Below are 19019 nucleotides of genomic sequence, written 5' to 3'. Positions count from 1 at the left end.
CTATTTTTTTGTTTGACATGAAGTATCTCTAGCTGCTGTAACTGTAAACAAATCCTTGAAAACATGATCTGAAGGTATTCAATGCAGTTATATATGCTCAAGTATTCCAAGAGCTTGAAGCACTAAAAATAAGGACAGCTCCTTTCAGCTTTAACTCAGACACCACTGATGACTTCCAAATATCATCATTAACTGCTTACCTCTTCATCGAAGTATGGAAAGGAAACAATGGAAGTGAAGATCTGTGTGATCTATTCCAAGTGAAAAATCTCTGCCCTGTCAGAAGGTAGGATTTAAATGCTCAGCAAGATGTGAAATCTATTGAAGGAAAGGCAAAAAGAAGAGATATTTTCTTGCATCTTGAATATTCAAGCAGTCTATGCAGAAAAAATCTTAGTTTGATTGCTCTGTGGACATTCCATTTACTTAATTTGAATGAGTAGACAAAGATAAAACTGTACAGTATTTTGTAATTCACCCCCTTATTAACTGTCACTGATATCTCAATTTATGACTTCCACAGACTGAGACATAAGAGGGCACTGAGTAGGAACATGTTACAGAGGCCAATCGAAGGGTTACTCAGAACTTGATATTTTCCCTCATTCTTTGTCAGATCCTTTAATGTGTCAGAGATGTGAATAAGGGTCCCAGGATGAGGTTAACTAAGGAGTAGGCAGGACTAGCAGACATGACAGTCTGCTCAGGCATACATCCATTTTTGCTGCAGTATTCTGAGGGAGGCAGATCAGGAGGTGATGTAACACAGGGTTGGGCAGTTGTGTAAAATTTAGCTGGGCCCCCATGCTGTTTGGTCTGTATTTGTGAAACACAGTGGGGTTTGTATTATTGTATTAAAATATTCAATATTTTCTTCTTTGCTGAAGAGGTACATTTCAGTTTTCAGACAAAAGATGCTGAACTTCATTGAAGGCCCTGATTTTAATGTTGTACGCACTTCTGAAAGTTACATTTTTAAAAAAGGGCGGGGGGAAGAGTTGAATTAAAAATTCCACAAACTGTAGCAACTTCTGCAAACAAAACCTTTGGTTTTCCCTCAGCTCTGTACTATATTTTCTTCAAAGCAGTGGACACACCAGCAAGGAAAGGGGAGCAGAAAATACTTTCTCAGCTTGGCATTCCTTTCTCTGTCTCAGTTGAATTATTTTTCCAAATTGCCAGGAAGTGTCAGGCAGGTGGCCCTGACCCCACGCTGTCACACTGAGAAGTCAGGCCCTTTCTTCTGCGTGGTCAGCTCTAGGCTGGCTGTTACCTTTCTGCCCTGGGGATCAGCCATGGCACGGGCACCAGGGATGTTCAGCACAGCACATTTAATCCCTCATGCTGACTCAACTGCTTTGGTTTCCTCCTGCTGTTCCATTAGTCTCCTGCTCTGTGTAGCTATTGATTAGAGTGATACTTGACCCTCTTCCCTGCACTCTCTTAAAGTCTACATCTTCCCTTTTCTCTTGTTCACTCACTGTCTCTGTTGTTTTACTCTGTCCTTTAAGCAGCGTTGCTGGGGGATATTTTGCCAGTGCAGATGCTCCCCAGAGCCAATTATTGGGCTGTGTCTAATTACTCCTCTAATGCACTGTGGTGAATCAGTCCTTTTTCCCAGGCACTCGGGGCAGTAAGAAATAATTCATGACAGCAGCAGAGCTGCTTCACAGAAAGCTGGAAAGGGGAAGCCAGGAGCTGAGTTTACTCAACACAACCGAGGGGCAGATTCAGGTACAGGGGTTTGGAGCCCTGCAGCACATGGTCTGAAGTCATACATATTGAAAAATCTGATTTCAAGGAATAGATCCATCACAGTGCCACAGTTTTTCATTAAAGCTCTTTCATATTAGGGTTGGTACTTGCCATTCACAGTAACCATGCACCTCCTACCCTTACAGAGTGAAGGAATTAGGCAATAAAAAGTCAAAAGCAATCAAAAAGCAAAAGTAACAGATTAGGTTAGGGAGTTATTGAGACAAATGAGCATGTAGTTTATTCTTAATAAGAGGTGTAGGGGTATACTGGGCACCTTCTATATGAGACATGCATCCCTAAGGACCTCCACTGACATCTAAAATAAGTTCCTCATTGCTATTTACTTGTGTTTTTTAAAATTTATGATAAATCCACGGGTGAGATTTAAGGCTTATATATTCAGGTATGAAATACACAGATTCTTTTTTTTTAATTATTCCCCAACACATAGTGGTGGAGTTTCTGATAAGGGGGGAAGAGAAGTACCTGTTCAAGTTATGATGTGGGGATTTCTGTAGTCCTTCCCATTGTAAGATGGAGAGCAATGGGGGGGCTGGGTTAAAAAGCAGAAGACTGGTGAGGAGGATTGTACATTGTTCAGGTGACCTTGCAGCTGGGAATAATTCTTGATAAGCCTGCATGAATAGCAGGCCAGTAATCCTCTAGCATGGACTGAGTTTAATGGTGCCTGCATCTCTGATTTTGTACCTCTGCCCAGGTGTTCTTTGGGGATCTCCCAATTAGCAAAGTAGTGAAAATAAATTTTGCATTTGAGCTATGAGTTTGTGGTTGTTCCAGCTGCCTGACGGTGTCAACTCACACAGCCAGAGAGACTATTCAGGAGAGGGCACTTTTTGCAAAATGGACAAAATACACATTTCACTGTGTTGTGCATGCCTGGCTTTCCACATACTAACTATCTGCTACAGCACGCATAGTGTCTGAGCTAAAGGAATCAATAGGAATTCTTTCCAGGGCTGGAAATATAGATTTCACTGGTGAAATACAGGGCATTTACCAGTCTGTTCAATACAGCAGGTTTGCTTCTGTAACTTTATCTGAATTTTCCCTTTTATATATTTAGAACAATGCAACAGCAATATGAGACCATAAATTTTAGAAAGGTGATGCTGCCTTTTACATCCTGGAATAGGAATCATTCCTTTCCATGCTGAATCTCCAAGGTCAGAGCATCTGATCACTGCTGAGAAGAGTTTTCTAAAACTCCAGTAGCATCAGTCATTGTACTTCTCACCTTTTCTATTTCTGTGATTCCATTGATTTCCACAGATCTGAGTTACAGCCACACAAAACTGCACTAAAGCAGAAGATAATTGAGCTGCTTACAAGGATACAACCTTAATGACAGAAAACAATATTTGCGTGATCTTAAGGTAAACTTTCTGCATTTTTTTTCAATTCTTCTATCCAAGACATGTTGCTTCCTCACCTTTTAGAGCATTTAAACTTTTTTTTGCTGGTGTTTTTTTTTCTGCAAACTTATAGGAGAGACCTTATTGCTCTCTACATCTACCTGAAAGGAGATTGTAGTGAGGTGGTTGTCAGTCTTTTTTTCCCAGTTCATCCTGGACAAACAGTGAGAAATGAGGAGTACTGGCATTTCCTTGGTTACCAGAATATTTTGGTCTCACTCCTTTTCAAGCACTCTTGTACTTATGTCAATGACATCTGAGATAGAAAGTCCTCTGCTGTCAAGGTCAGTAAAATTTCAATGTATTGTTTAAGAATCAATAGAGGAGTATTTAGAACAGCTTTCTGTGGCTGAATGCTCAGCAGGCTTAAGAATGGAACTGCATCCTTAAATATTTTTGAGATCAAGGCCCTTTCCTTCTCCTTGAATAAATCTATTCAATTAGTTTATGAGATTTTGATTTCTTTCTCCTGCAGTTTTCTTTTAATAACAGTTTACTAGAGGACTATTCAAACAGTAACTAGCATCCTGTCTGCTCCCATCAAATAAATCTGTAGTGATTTATCCCATGAATACTAAGGAATAAACTGTAAGATTGTGCATGTGATTTTTTTTTAAGAGCATTAACATAACTGTGTTTTTCTCTTGGATTTTGCTTCTTCTGGCTTTACTGTCATGCTAACAAAGCTGAGCCGCATATGAGAAAATAGCTTTATCTTCCTCAAATACCAATCTCTTACAAGTGTTCCTGCAAAAGAATGGCTTTTGGAATATCTCCCAAACCAACAGATTTCAACTCTGTCAGCTTTCAATGGAAAGTAATTTTAGATTTAAATTCCTTTCACTGCAAACATCCTTTCTGTGTGCCCCAAGACAGTCTCGAGCACTATTGGAACAGAATCCCTGAAGTTCATTACAAAGGATAAAATCAAAAAGAAAAGGATTATGGGCATGATTTTGTCCTTGATCCCAGCTAGTTCAGGAGTCCAGCTGCTAGGATCTGCTGAGTTACAGGACTTTGCAAAATGTAGAGAAGCCAAAGCATGGCCTTCAGTCATCATGACCATGTGCTAATTTTTGCAGTCATGCATTGGATCTCCATTCAGGGTTGGAGACCCATTCCTGCCTCGGTCCAGACAGAGCATGAGATACAAATGAATGGTTTTCCTGAAGAACAGAACCTGTCTCAGGGATTCCAGCATAGAATGGAAATTATTCACTCAAGTTTTTCAGCAATTTAATCTGCCCTTCTCCTAGCATGTTGTGCTGAATGAGACCCTTCTGCTTCCCCCAGGCTATGTCAAATAAGTGGATCCCACTAAACTCACTCAGAAGTGAGCTTGGGAAGCAGGAGGCTGCAGTCTGTTGAAGAATATCTTCTTCATTTATTAAAGTACACCGTCTCTCCCTTTGACTTGCTGTTTTTCTCATTCCTTTGTCCTTTTCTTCCACTAAGGGAAAGATCTCCCATATCTGATGTTCTCAGAAATTAGGAAAAAAGAGCTCAACTGAAGAATGCTGCTTCTTGTATACAAACATAATACTTTCAAGTATTACAGGTGAATTTGACATGGCCACAGATCTCACGGAGAAGTAAACAACACTAAGCAGGTCAAAGTTAGTGTTTGTTGAAATCAGAGGGGAAGACCCAGTCTTCCATATTCTGAAAGCCTCAGCTTTCTTTAAGAAGGAGAGAGGTTAATATTTACTGAGAAAAAATGAAAACAGAGCCTGTATGAAAGACTTGCTGAAGAGTCAGGAAAGAGCTGAGCTCAATGGAACAGCTCTTGCTTTCATTTGACGCCAATTTCAGCAAAATGGAGATTTCACCTCTCAGAGATGGAAGGTCATGTAGTCTGTGCCACATCCTGTGGCAGTCAGCTCAATTTTAATGGCTTCATGGGAAAGTTCATATCAAAACCATGCAGAGTGGCTATCAGCTTTACAAAAAATTTCCGTCTAACTAAGAATATATAACTCAATGACTGTGTACAGCTAAAATTTATTTAAATCAAAGCTGCATGGGAGTGGGCACATAAACCAGACTGGGGAGTGATGACATGTATATTCCTAAACCACACAGCAGAATGACAGGAACAAATACTGCTGTAATTCAGTTTGTATATTATGGAGACAAAGAAGAAAAAAAAACAATCCTTTTGTTCAATAACTCTGCAGGTCATATATATCTATATATATATATATATACACACACAAAAGCAATATAGTGAGAAGTTTACTTCTGAGCCTTCTGCCACCATTTACTTCTACTGACTCAAATTTCCCTCTTCATGGCCACTGCCATTTGCCTTTCCTGACTTTGTGTGGAACACCTGAGGTGGTGGTTATACTTGAGAAAGTATGAGCATGTTGGTGATTCCATACCCACATGGTAACTGTGTCCCTTCCTGATCATCTGCTGTAACAGGTGTTTTTTGAAGGATTTAAATAGCAAAGTTCAAATGTTACTTCCTTTTGAAACTGATGAACCAAATTGACTTGGTATCTGGAAAATGTACAGGTGAAAAAGTACTGGGAATGCAAATGGAAATCATGATATTTCAGTTGGAGATAAATCAGAAAATACATATAAGAAATTTATAAAATACTGTCTTTAGAGAACGGGACCAGACACTTAAACTTGCCCCTTTTAAAAGACCAGAAAAATAAATTTCAAACCCACCTAATTAGAGCTACCTGAATGATTTGAACTTCAGAAAGGCAACTAGAGGAACAAGAAATTACTGAACCAATTATGTTAGGATTTGGTTTTGTGAGAGTTTAATATATCCACAATGATTGCAGACAGGGTACAAAAATAACAAGTAGATTTCAATATGCTTAAAAGAGTTTAAATCATCTATAAGTAACCTGGACACAGAAGGAAACATCTCTTTATAGCCAAGGTGCTTCATGAATTTTTAGAGGACTTTTCCCTCCTGTCTTTATAGCAGCCAGCACTAGTCTTTTTAAGAGGCAATGTAGTTCATTAAATATCTCTCAGTACTGAGCAAAAATTGTATTTTCTGTGTTCTTCACTTCTCCTCAAACATTCATACAGGGCCATATTGGCCAACTGCTGGAGCACTTCATGGAAAATTTGCAGCAGAAATCTCACATACTCATAAACACTGCCAGCAAAATGCTCTGTATGCCTCTGAAAATAAATAGTTTCTGAAAAGATGCAGGAAAAGCCAGTGGCTTGTGGAACTGGATAAATGGGCTGTACACTAGCCAAAATATAAAAATTACCATGCAATCCAGCTGGGGTTACTATATAGTGTCTTCTATTTTTAGAGACTCTTTTTACAAATTTTATTAATAGTGATATTAATTTCATTTCATTTCATTAATAGTGTTATTAACTTTACAGCTTGGATTGCTCCAGCACCACTTGTGCTCAGTGTTGTGCAGAATTATTGTGAAGAGTAACAACTTTTCCAACCAATCTACAAGACGAGACCCACTAGACTCATTTCATATTTTACCAAAGTTTCCCTTTCTCTGTCCACATTTATGCCCTCATTTAGCTATTGTGCCTGTCTTTTCTCATGTTTTTCTCTTTTTTTTAAGCTGCATGTTTTTGGGGTGATAAAGTCTCAGACTGCTTTCACTACAGTTCCTAGCAAAAAGGGCCAAATCTGCCACAGAGTTAAATAGCAGGGGGGTTGTGGTGAAAATAAGACTGGTAGATAGCTTAAAGGTTGTCTGCTGCTCAATTACCGCAGTGTCATTCCCTGTAGGACCTTTTTATACCGGGATATGGAGAGAATTGCAGTTCCTGAGGCACACTTCCCATGTCAGAGGGAGGCCATTACTTGTGTCTGACACCCACAGCTCTACATCCCTCATTAGATTAATCACCCCTCTCTGCTGAGAAGGATCAATTCCCCTGTTTTCCCTCTTCTCTGGGTTTAGCAGCAGAGCACTGCAGCTGCTTTCTGCTGGATTTAGCTCTGTGCTTCCAACTGAAGATGTAAAAGTCTTCTTTGAGGCCTATTTACCACAGTGACAGAAATGACAGAAATTGGCAGGGAATTTTTAACAGTGATTATCTTTTGCCTAATTGGAATCACCATCATTACAACCAATAACTTGGCAAGTTGTTCAGCTTGCTTCTCCATGATGAATTGTGGTCAATAGCTTCTATATCTTTGGAGGCTTTGCTGTCAAATGCAAGTTCTCCAGTAAGTCTGGAGTGCTGTGGAGATCAAGGAACAATGGAACCTTAATGGATGATTCTCTCTGTGAAAAATATAGCGTGTTTCCATTGTTTCAAAGTCAAGGGACAAGTTTACACAGTCTGTCAGCAGAAGATTTTCAATAGGACTACATCTCTAGGCTGGCAGGTGCCCAGGCTAGATTTGCATCAGGTGGGAGCCAGCCAGGCTTTGCTGAGGCAGGTGTGGTTTTAGTGGTGGGGAGCAGAGAGGCCACTAGCCCAAAGAAATTAGATATTAGGAAGAAATTATTTATTGTGGTGGTGGTGAGACCCTGGAACGGGCTGCCCAGAGAAGTTGGGGATGTCTCTTTCCTGGAAGCATTCAAGGCCAGGTTGGGTGGCACTTTGAGCAACCTGATCCAGTGGGGAGGTGCCCCTGCTCATGGTGAGGGATGAAACCAGCTGGTCTTTTAGATCCTTCCAACCCAAACCATTCTGTGATTCTGTGATGTGCAGCCTGATTTTACAATGTTTCATTTAAGCCAGGTATCCTGACATGGGCTTTCCTCTGGTCAGCACTACCCTTGCATTTGGGCCTTAATTCTGTGCTAAGCTAAACTTAGATATTGGGTCAGATCTCCTTGATTTTAAAAATTCATAGAGATCTCTGTTGAATCATGGGAGTGAGCATGGCTGCTCCTGTCAGGACAAGAGCCATCAGGTTAAAAGGCTCTACACATGTGCAGAGCATATCATCAAAGCAAATCCCAGCTAGTGTCTGCTTTGTTTCTACTGGAGAAAGTTGCAGCTCAGACATAGACTGATTTGGGGATTTGGGAAGCAGCCAAGGTTGAGGATAATTGGAGATTCAGGAAGCCTGCCAGCCTTTTGTGCCCACCTCTGTACAAGCTGGCAGGGAACCTTAGAGAATTGCTTTCCTCTTCCTGTGTCTCAGTACCCCCATTTGAAAATAATATCAGTCTTCCTTACAGTATTTGAAATGCATGAGGAGCTGAATATCATTACACTTACTGGCTTTTATGCTAGAACTTTGCATGCCAGCAAACAGGCACAAAAACCCGTCAATAATCTTGCAAATTTGCCATCACACACTTGACCTGTGTTTTAAAATTCCAGCTTTCCTGAGTTCACATTGTGAAGAGCATTTGAAATTTTTCAGAGGAACCCCTCTAAAATCAAAGCACCCAGTAATAAAGAGAAACAACAACAGAAAGTATTACTGTTTTTACAACAACCACATTTACATCCAAATATTTTATGCATGCAAAAATATGCATCCATGCCTATATTTTTTTTTAGATTTGTTTAAAATGCAGATTGCTAGAAAAGCAGTTGCTTATTACATTTTTCATATACACTTTCAAGGGTGATCTACAGTGACTCCTTTTCTCCCAGATGGTAACTAATATCCTTTTCTCTTTTGTTGTTTTTGTTTATGGTGTAACTTGTGACCAGAGATTTACAAATACCTGACTATTTATTATGCTGAAAGAACTTCTTCTTTATTAAATGTCTGCCTTTAATATTAATTTCCTCCATCAGTTAGGTATCAATAATAGACTCTATGATTAAATTTATGGCTTACAGCATTTGCTTTTAACCCTGGGAAAATACTATTTTATATTTTTGATTAATCTATTTTTCATTTTTTTATTAATCTATTTTTCTAGCCTACCTTTTTTTTGTCTCTTCTAGTTCTTGTTTCTTATGATGTTATATTTAAGATTACTAAAAATTGTTATCTGTTGCAAATGTCAAATATTACCAGATATATTTCCTAATTTTTGTATAACTAGGATAAAATTTACAAGCAAAAGTAAGCCCCTTAGGAAATTCTGTGCTTTGATCTTTCTAAATTATAAAATCTGCATTAACATCAAGTGAAAAAGGCTGGGTAGTAGTGTGTGTTGGTGTTTAATGGGTAGATAAACTTCTGCCATTCCTAATATATTGTTTTTATCTGAGATCTCCTTATATAAAATGTGATACAGACTTTTCATCCAGAAATAGCTTGTGTTGGATTAGTATGCCTATGAATGGCTGTTCTATCCCACCAACCCACCTAATTACCTGTGCTGGAGACATTGATGACAGTTTGGTCACTTAGTTTCAGTGTCATGCCCAGTGCTGTCTCTGGAGTTAATTCTAAGGGGAATGTTCTTCATTTTTGTTATCTTTAATGAGAACTAGGAGAGAAGGCTCTGCATTTATTTAATGAGAATGTCACGGTTTGAGCAGAGCTGGAGAAGTGAATTTGAAAGGCTGATCTTTATAATGAACCAGAACATTGTCAAATCTCATCAGCCATGATATGGAATTGGGGTTTACAGCTCTGTGTCTTACATGAGGTTGAATAACTGTGTGCACGTGAATTCTGCATGCTTAAACGTACAACCTCTTGTCTCTTATGGAAAAATTTATTCATGATATACCTTTACACATGGTATTGATCACACAAAGTGTGTAGTGGGTTGGCAAATGCTGTTCAGGGAGAGCAAGAAAAAGAAAAAACTTTAGCACTGCTGTATACTTTATGCTTTCACTAGGAACTTGCTCTTAGAGACAGAGCAGGAACTGACATGGCTTAGGGAGTAATGTACTAAAGTAATTTTGTAAGACCTTCCTGATGAATGTTATATTACTTCTAGGCATGATGAAAATCCACAGGACTGACATTGTAAGTGAGGCAGGATCCCTCTGAAACAAAGAGTGCTTGCTTTGTACCTCAGGTTCAGCTGACAGTGGAGAGGATGCACAAAGCACAGATGGATTGTAAGTCCAAGACAATGAACTGCTTCCTCAGTCTTGCCTCTCAGTTTTTCACCAATTCTGGATCTACTGTTGAGTGGTGAGAATATCTGCAATTTTTCTTATGTAGCAAAGCCATGGGAAGATAATTGAAAATATGTTCTTTATTATTATTCACAGGTATGATGGGAGAGGGGAACCTGAAATGCCTGAAAATTGCAGAATACACAAATAATTGTCTTATGACTAAAGAGTCCCCTGTCTATGGTCTCTCCAGAAAGTTTACTCCTATGTGTGGTCTAATCCATGTGGAAGAATGAATTAGCATATCCAGCTAGCATTTTCTTTGTTGTTTACATGTTGGAGGATCTTCTCAGGAATTAAGTGGGATTGTTTCAGCTCAAGCGAGATATGAAGATTACTTAACTCTACTCAGAACATAAGCACAGAGATGTTAACTAGGACTGATCCCCCTCTCCTGAAATTGGTGGGTGCTCTTAAAGATAACAGTAATATGCCCTTATTTGCTACTGCACAAAAATTCTGTGGTGGATAGCAATATAGCTTCTCAGTTAAAGGAATTTTTCAGGCCTGCATCTGACAGATGCAGAAAGCCTACAATGCCATTGCTGCTTCAGTCCCTACTTTTGGTTTTACAGTTCACACAGAGCCCAATGAAATTACTGGATTCATCCCCACTGATTCAGCTAATACTGAAACTGCTGGAAAGCTGGTATAGATATTGCTCAGGCAGTGTGGACTGGGTTTAGCTGTGCCACACAGCCCTCTTGAGCATTCCAGCTTCCTTTCTGGTTCATTTAACCAAGGGAAAGCAGCTGAACTGATCAGCCCAGGCCTCCCAGGGAAGCTGGAACTTGCAGAAGAAAGTTGTATAGTTCTCCAGCATGGGAACAACCATTGGCTGCTAACAAAGCAGGGGGATATTGCCAGCAATTCAGAGTGCCTGTTAGTCTGTGAGCAGTCTGTTTGTGTGTATCTGGCACTCAGGTGAAACCCCAGGTGACTTTCATATGCTCAGCAATGCCCTGACTTCTGCACATTCAGGTAAAGTCAGATACAATGGCCGGCAGCTTCTGGTACTGAAGCTAAACTTCTGGAATTGTTAAAAAAACTGGTTGCAAAATGGAGTTAAATAAGTGAGGTGATGATGGTTTAGTCAAGCTACAAAAATAGCAGCAGCTACTACTTACAAAGCCATATGATCTCAAAGTCTACCCATATACTTTACATACAGCCCAGATTATAGCTCCAAACTCTGCTGAAAATTCAGCTATTGTTGGGGGCCTGCTATTTTACCATATTTTTCCAAATAACCTGTTACAATGGATAGAGCAGCTCCTACTAATTTTCCTTATCCTTCCTGATTACACAGATAGTACAGAGCCAAGGATTTGGGTTGCTATTTTCACTCTACTTTTTTATTGTCCAAATCTTATCTTTATTTCTGATTGGAATTTGAAATCCCAGTGCCTAACAGTAACATATTTGGACATGTTGTCTAGCTAGGAGAATGCCTTACCTGGATCTTGAATTTGATCCAGGCCAACCAGCACAATGGAAGGAATGGAATGGAATGGAATGGAATGGAATAGAATAGAATAGAATAGAATAGAATAGAATAGAATAGAATAGAATAGAATAGAATAGAATAGAATAGAAAGGGACCTACAATAATGTTCTAGTCCAGCTGCCTGACAACTAATTTAATCCACTTCAAAGGTTATTTAAAGGAACCCTGCCTACATTCTTAGAAAGCTCACATTATTGCTGTACTGAGGGAATACCTTTTGCCTTAAACCAGATTTTCCTGCCCGTTCCCAAACTCTGAGTGGTATCAAAGGCTCTAACTCAGGTTCCTTTGAAAGTTCTATCTTCTTTTTGAATCTGGAGCTCAGTGTGACCCTGTACCAGAGACTTGCCTGCCTCATTGTACAGCGAGATGCTTCTGCTCCACAACTGGATTTTAGATAAATTTGTGTGAGTTCCAGGGACATGAGTGGAGTTGGGCTGGGAAGCCAAAGCTGGCTCAGTGGGACCCACAGATAGACTTGAGGCCAAAGCAGAAGCAATCACAGTTTTAGAACTAATTCCAGGAACAACCTTGTGTTCTCACTCCACATCCTCTCAGGAATGGCAACCCACCACCCATTACCCACATCCTTCTGCACTGCCTGTTTCTGTCTGGATATTGCCCAAGGGCTGAATTTGTGAAATGGTGATCAAAACCCCACGTGCTCCCTGTCAGATCTTCTCTTCCTTTGGAAGAGCTGAAGCAATCACCTCCCCATTTTGGTCCCATAACATAAACACTTATGGGAATATAGGAGAGATGTCACTTCTAGCAGAGATGTCACCATCTCAGCCTCAGGGTCTCTGTCCCTCCAGCTTTTTCTTGCTTCCTTGTGCAAAGCTTCAAGGGCCCTGGGTTTTATTAGGCTCAGCTCTGAATCTTGATCCCCACTGCTTTGCTGTCATTGAGAATTCACTCTCACTTTCCTTTGTAAAGGTCAGAATTCCCTGTCCCTGGTCTCAGTGTGTCAAGAGGCAGCATGGGCAAGTCCCCCTGCTTCTCTGCATCTGAACATGACTCATGCTGCTTTTCAGAAGGGCAGATGTCTGTGAGTCTGTTCCTGCTTGAGGCAGTGAGGGGAGCACTTGTAAATGCAGCTGCTTGGCTGGAGGTGACAAACAAAAACAAGGTCTTTGGGGACACAGGTTTTGAGCAGGGAAGGCCAAAATAAATGAGACATAGGAGGGGATTTTTGCCCTGCACCTCAAAACCTACTGCTGCATGTATGCCATGTATCTTGCCTCTGCATGTGCATTGGTACAGAGCTGGGTGCTGGTGTAGAGCAGCAGCGTGCATAAAACCTCATCTCTCCAGGGCTTTTAAATCCTGCCAGGCTGCCTGTGTGATTTGGGGCCATATGCATATCAGCAGCCTGGGTATACAGTCCTGGCACTGAGCTCTGAGCTGAGTCCTTGCAGAGGCATTTGACATATTTGTTGCTGTGAAATGCTCAGCCTGTTTCCTGCAGAAATACACTCCCGCTGCAGTTAAATACAGTGGCAGTGATAATGGGGAGATATGATTGAAGGCTCTGCAGGAAAAGCCAGGTGGTTTTTGTCCAGCTGAAAAATGGAGACACCTTCATCACTCAGAACAAGTGCTAATTTTAGTGTACAGGGAGCAGATTTGGCTCCACCTGCTGGTTTCAGGCTGGTTGCAGGCCAAGATGATGTTTTCCAGGGAAAATTCCAAAACACATAATTTAAATTTAAATAAAAACGAGAACAGATAAAAATTCTGTTCTTTGAGGTGAGATTGCAAGCATTCTGGACACAAAACTTACATAAAAACAAATAAATAAAAAGAAAGGAAAGAAATATAAGTGATTTTTTCCCCATAGTAATGAGTGAAACTCTTCTGGAGATATTACTAACTTCAAGGACTTTTGGGAGTAATGCAAGGGGAATTTTCTCTGAACGAGTGTCTGTTTTGAATGGTCTGTTTATCTGTAGTCAAACTCCCTGTTAAAGTTGCACTGACGTTCTAGCTTTTGGGTGGATAAGCTAAAGATACCCATTCTCAATTATGCTGTAAAGTAAACTGCTCTCTAAAAGCTTATTGCAATTTATAGGGCTTATGAAAATGATGATTATGGTGATTGCTACCCAAATGCCTTTCAATTTACTAATAAATAGTGTGATGAGTTTCTTGTGCTGTAGCCATCTGTTCAACACTGAGATGTTCAACACTAACAGATGACAGTTGTATTTCTGTTTGGTTTGGATTTTTTTTTAATAATAACTCAAGATCTGTGTAAATTTTAATGACATATTTTCCATCCTTTTTTTTTCCTTGCTTCTATGGGATAAAGGAAGATATGCAAAGAAGACACATTTTACACATAAAGAAGACTGTAGATTCAGATCCCTCATCTGTCACAGATTTCTTGTGGTATTTTATTGAGGAATTGAAGACTGTCATATTTGCTGTGGGTAGGGACCCATGTTTGATTTAGAATAAACTTTCTGGGAAGCATTTCCTATTATTTTGTATGTCTGCATTTGTTTCTAGGAGAGATTTTGGTATTAGGGAATGCTGCAAGAAGCAGGGTGGAGTTGACAACAGCAACACCACACTCCTGTTCTGTGCATAATGATTAAGTAACTTCAGGCAGTAATTTCAGAAATAGAGCAACAGCTTTGCAGGAATGGACAGTTCTTTATTTGTTAAGCCTGGATATGACCTTGCTGCTGCTGCCGGGAGGACAGGCTGTGTCTCTCTTAAGAGTCCCTTTCTTTCATTTCTGCTTTTAGACTTTCTTTTAAACAAGAACTGCCAAACCATTCCTGTATATGTCCTCAACATGACACCTGACTACACAATCAGTACCATTTCTATTTTATTTGGACAAATATAACCGAGGGCAATCCTTGTGAATGTATGGGATAGCAGAGTATTTAGCTTATTTATTTTAAAGGCCTGTGGTAGAAACCATCCATGGTAGTTGGATCATTTTAGTCTTAAGTATTATATACTGTCTGGGAAAGAAAGATAGATTACCCAGGTAGCTATAAGGCCTCTGACTCTCTTATCCTAGTGCTTTGGCTGTGTGCTTTTGAGGCTTATATTTCTGTTGCCCCTATTACCATATAGCCCATTTGTTTTGACTGTGCCTGCATCTGACTGGAGAGAATTTGGAGAAGGCCATGCCCATATGGTGGTACTGGTGATTTTGAAGGACACTTTTTGTCAGGTCCTTGACTTGCCATAATTAAAAGTTAGTCTTCTACAAATAGTCTGTGAACAGACCTTACCCCAGCCCTGCAAACCCTGGGTGTCAGAGATCCATGACCCCCTTCCCAAAATCTATTCTGTGGAGCAGGTGTGGTGCATCTGCAGAGAGTCCCCCTCTCTAACATCAGGCTTGACCCTGCTTCCCAATGCCAGCTGGCCAAGAGCTGCATGGCTTGGTGTCCTTCCTTCTCAAAAGGACTACAAGATGATTTCTCTCCCTGGCAGCACCTAACACTGCAGTGTCAAATAAATCCAGGGACATCTAAGTCACTACCATAAATACAGCTTACAGGCTGGAAGAAAAAAATGACAAGATGCTATCCATGAAACAGAGTAGTCTTTAGGGCAGACTCTCCAGCAGGAAAAGGTTCCCACTGTGCTGCCTTAGCACAGCACAGCGCAGAAGTGCTCTGTAATGTTCTGCAGTCCCCACCTGTAGTAAAATCAGGTGATCCCATGCTCTGGGGATGATTGACATCTGACTCCAAGGCTTTGGAATGCTGAACACTCACTTTATTAAAACTATATTATATTACATTAAAACTATATTAAAGAGATACATACTGCATCATATTTCTAACTAACTACTACTCAAAAACTCATGACTGTCTGCCAACAGTCCCAACACCCACACTTGGATCCAATTGGTCAATGAATCAAAACACCATCACCAGAATCCAGTCAAGCAATCACCTTGGGTAAACAATCTTCCAACAAATTTCACATGTTCAAAAACACAGGAGCAGCAAATGAGATAGGAATTGTTTCGATCATTCTTTTCTCTCCTTCTCTCCGTTCGGTGGGCATGTGAATACCACACCCGGCCGCCTCTGCTGTAGCTGACTCCAGCCTCAAGTCAGCACCAGGCTAAGACATGACCAGCACCAGCACAAGATTAATAGCAATTTAAGGGAGAAAGAGGAAATAAATAATTTGTTCATATGTTGTGACTGAAGTAACAGGACCTGGAGGCAAAATAATAGATTATCATATTGGAAGTTGCTGACTGTGACCAGTGACAGATACCAGGGAAAGGAGAGGACAAAGGTGTAAAATGTCACGTGTCCCCAAAATTCTCTCCTGTATCCTTGTCAGTGTCTGAGGTGCATCTTGGAGGAAATGATGTCTGTGCATTTAATGGCTTTTATGGGCTTTGCTTCCCTGGATATACCTGATTGCTTCTTGAATCTACATGCATTTTATCTTCTGCAACATTCTTTGGGAAGCTGAATTTCACAGTTCAACTCATGCCATAGAGCCACTGAACCATGAAACAGTTTGGGTTAGAAGGGACTTTAAAGATCATCTAGTTCCAAATCCTCTGCCATGGGCAGGGACATCTTCCACTAAACCAGGTTGCTCAAAGCCCCATCCAACCTGGCCTTGAACACTTCCTGGCATGAAGCATCCACAATTTCTGTAGGCAGCCTGTTCCACTGTCTCACCATGTTCATAGCAAAAGATTTCTTCCCAACCTCAATCTACACTTTTTTTTCAGTTTAAATCTGTTACTCCTCATCACTATATTCCCTAATAAAGCCTTCCTCCCCATCTTTCCTGTAAGGTCCCCTTTAAGGCTGGAAGATTACTATGAGGTCCCCTCACAGCCCTCTTTTCTCTAGGCTAAAGATCTTTTTTTTTTTCCTTTGCTCAAATAATGTCAGCATAATGATCTTCACTCATATAAAAACCACCATGTAATATTTATATGCGGTGGGTTTGTTATTAATAACAACAATAGTTTTAGAGCATAGGTTTGGGTATTCTCTTGGACTCTTACTTCATTTCCTGCATACAAACAATTAAGAAAAGAGTAAGTGATGGTGACAGGTGAAAGACAGGTTTTGGAAGGCTTACTTGCTATGACTTGTAGTTGCAGAACTGTGTGAATTCTGCAAATTTCCCAGGGCTATGTCAGTGAAATAACTTGTATTGACTTTCCCTGTAACACAAAACAGCACTTTTTAAGCAGCACCCACAAATTCTCCATAGCACTCTCTATGTTTGTTTTAATCACATGATATATGCCAGACATTGAGCCATCATTTGCTAAAGCACATAAAATGGCATTCAATCTTTATGCTTCCCTAGCTGTATAGCTTGCAGATTATTGTTTTACTGGTTCTTAGGTGATTATCTTACCCGTACAATATTACACTACATAAAACTGCTTCTCTTCATAGGAAATTGAGTTTGCATTGCGATTCATACTTGCAATTATTGTTTAAATCCTTTCAATGACTCAAAATGACACAGTTAGTAAAAAAAGCCAAACCAATCCCCATGGCTAACATATCTGCCCCTTGCCTTGAATTTTTGATAACCAGCACTAGCACGGCAGTCTTGTGAGTATAATCTCTCTGGAACTTGTCATACTTCTCTCTCCTCCATGGTCACATAAATAGTGACCATAAATTCAGATGGGAAAGACCCCCACAAAGTACCAACTGACACAGGGACGGTTGTGGCATTCAACACAGCTGGAATTCAGTGCACTAACATTTCACCTCAAGGACTTTTGTCACATTCCCTCAGTGTCTAAGTCTAGTTTCTCAGTAGGCAGATTTCTGAAGACTGGAGACACTCCTCTGTCACACAGTCTGAGTCACAGTCTGGTATTTCTGTAACATGAAGGCCTTGTTCTATAGCTTAGCTGATCAGTCTGGCACTCTTCCAGCTTTTGTGTTAGCACAAACATTTCAGGGAGTTTGAATACTGCTCTATCAGAGAACCTGTCCCAACCAGAGCCTTAGAAGAAGGTTTTTCCTCCAGGAAAAGAATAATGGTGTTACCTCTGCTGGCCTTTTTGGCCTCACAAGACAAGAAAACTTTTGATCAGTAAGTGCTTCTCCATGGGAAACCATCTCATTTCATCATAGAGAGAAAATTAAAAGCCTGGGCACTGATTTGTTTTGGTCTGCTGTGTTATTCTCCACACAGCTGCAGTGTGGCTCTAATAAGCTTCAAGCAGTGTATGTGAGCTTGGTTGAGGGTTTAAAAGCATTTGGAGCTCTGTACTTCCAGTGTCTGAAGTGTGAATGGAGAATGGTATTTTCCTTTGGCAGGAGAGATGACACAGGAGGACTGTGCTGGATCCTGAGAACTTGATCAAACTGCTGCTGAATACAGTCCCCTAACTTACTGGAACATCTTCACAAAAGGGGATCCAGTCCTGAACTGAAGGTTTCAGTAGTTTAAATCATCATCTTTCCTCTTCATAATCTGTTTCAGTGGAGTGAAATTGTTCTTGGGGAGAAAAAAGTGTCATAAATCTCACTGGGACAGAAGGACCTTAGGCTTGTAGTGGTGATCTTTTTCAGTGGGAGGATTTGGAAGCAACTTTTCTAGATAGTGTGAATATATTAAAAAAATATTATATCTTACTGGATATAAAATTTCTAATGTCTGCAACTTGGGTGAAAATCTATCTCAGTTTCAAATGAAACTGTGGAATTAAAATTGCATATCCATTTGATTCTTATTTATTTCCATACATGCCCTTTGCTTCCACTGCCACAGTGTGAAAATGTAAAACTTCTGCTGGTTACAGATCAATCTCAGTAAGCCTTTCTCCAATGCTGTGGCTGTTTTTATTTAGAAATAGGCTCTGAGCACTGACAAATATTCACTTTTAAGCTTGGAGAAACACATCACAGTTCTAGCAATAATGGGTCTATTAAAATATTTGATCGTTTTATGGTACAGATGACATTGAATATACAAAGTCAATATTTTGAACGAGGCACAACAATCAATACTTGAGCTCCAAAGGGGTTTATAAAATAAGTCAATATCACAGGTCTGCCCAAGAGGTTTTAATTTGGTTGCATGGAATTCTACTCTCTAAGAAAAAAAAAAATAAACACAAAAGCAAGGTTTAAAGTGCATAGCAACTAATTGAGAAAATAGCAAGCATAATCAATTTTTTAATAAGTACATTGACCTCAATACATATTTAGCATGATTAAATTGTAGGTTTTATGCTTTGATAGCAGTTTGTAATGTGAAACAATGGCTCTACTGGGTCATGCAGTAGTGGGGTCCCACACTTGCCACTCCTTTCTTCCACTCAC

The 19019-nt window shown here is 40.0% G+C and overlaps 1 long non-coding RNA gene across 1 annotated transcript; it reads left to right on the top strand.

Annotated features, from left to right (window-relative positions):
• The first annotated feature begins 8734 nt into the window (after positions 1-8734).
• On the top strand, positions 8735-14173 carry LOC118686604 (uncharacterized). The gene is made up of 3 exons (XR_004980195.1): positions 8735-8771; positions 10022-10221; positions 14024-14173. It is a non-coding gene; the product is annotated as an uncharacterized LOC118686604 (long non-coding RNA).
• Positions 14174-19019: the final 4846 nt, after the last annotated feature.

This window comes from Molothrus ater, chromosome 4 (assembly GCF_012460135.2).
Source record: "Molothrus ater isolate BHLD 08-10-18 breed brown headed cowbird chromosome 4, BPBGC_Mater_1.1, whole genome shotgun sequence".
Lineage (NCBI taxonomy): Eukaryota > Metazoa > Chordata > Aves > Passeriformes > Icteridae > Molothrus > Molothrus ater.
Note: the sequence above shows the minus strand (reverse complement) of the source record. Positions and strands in the feature narration are given on the sequence as shown.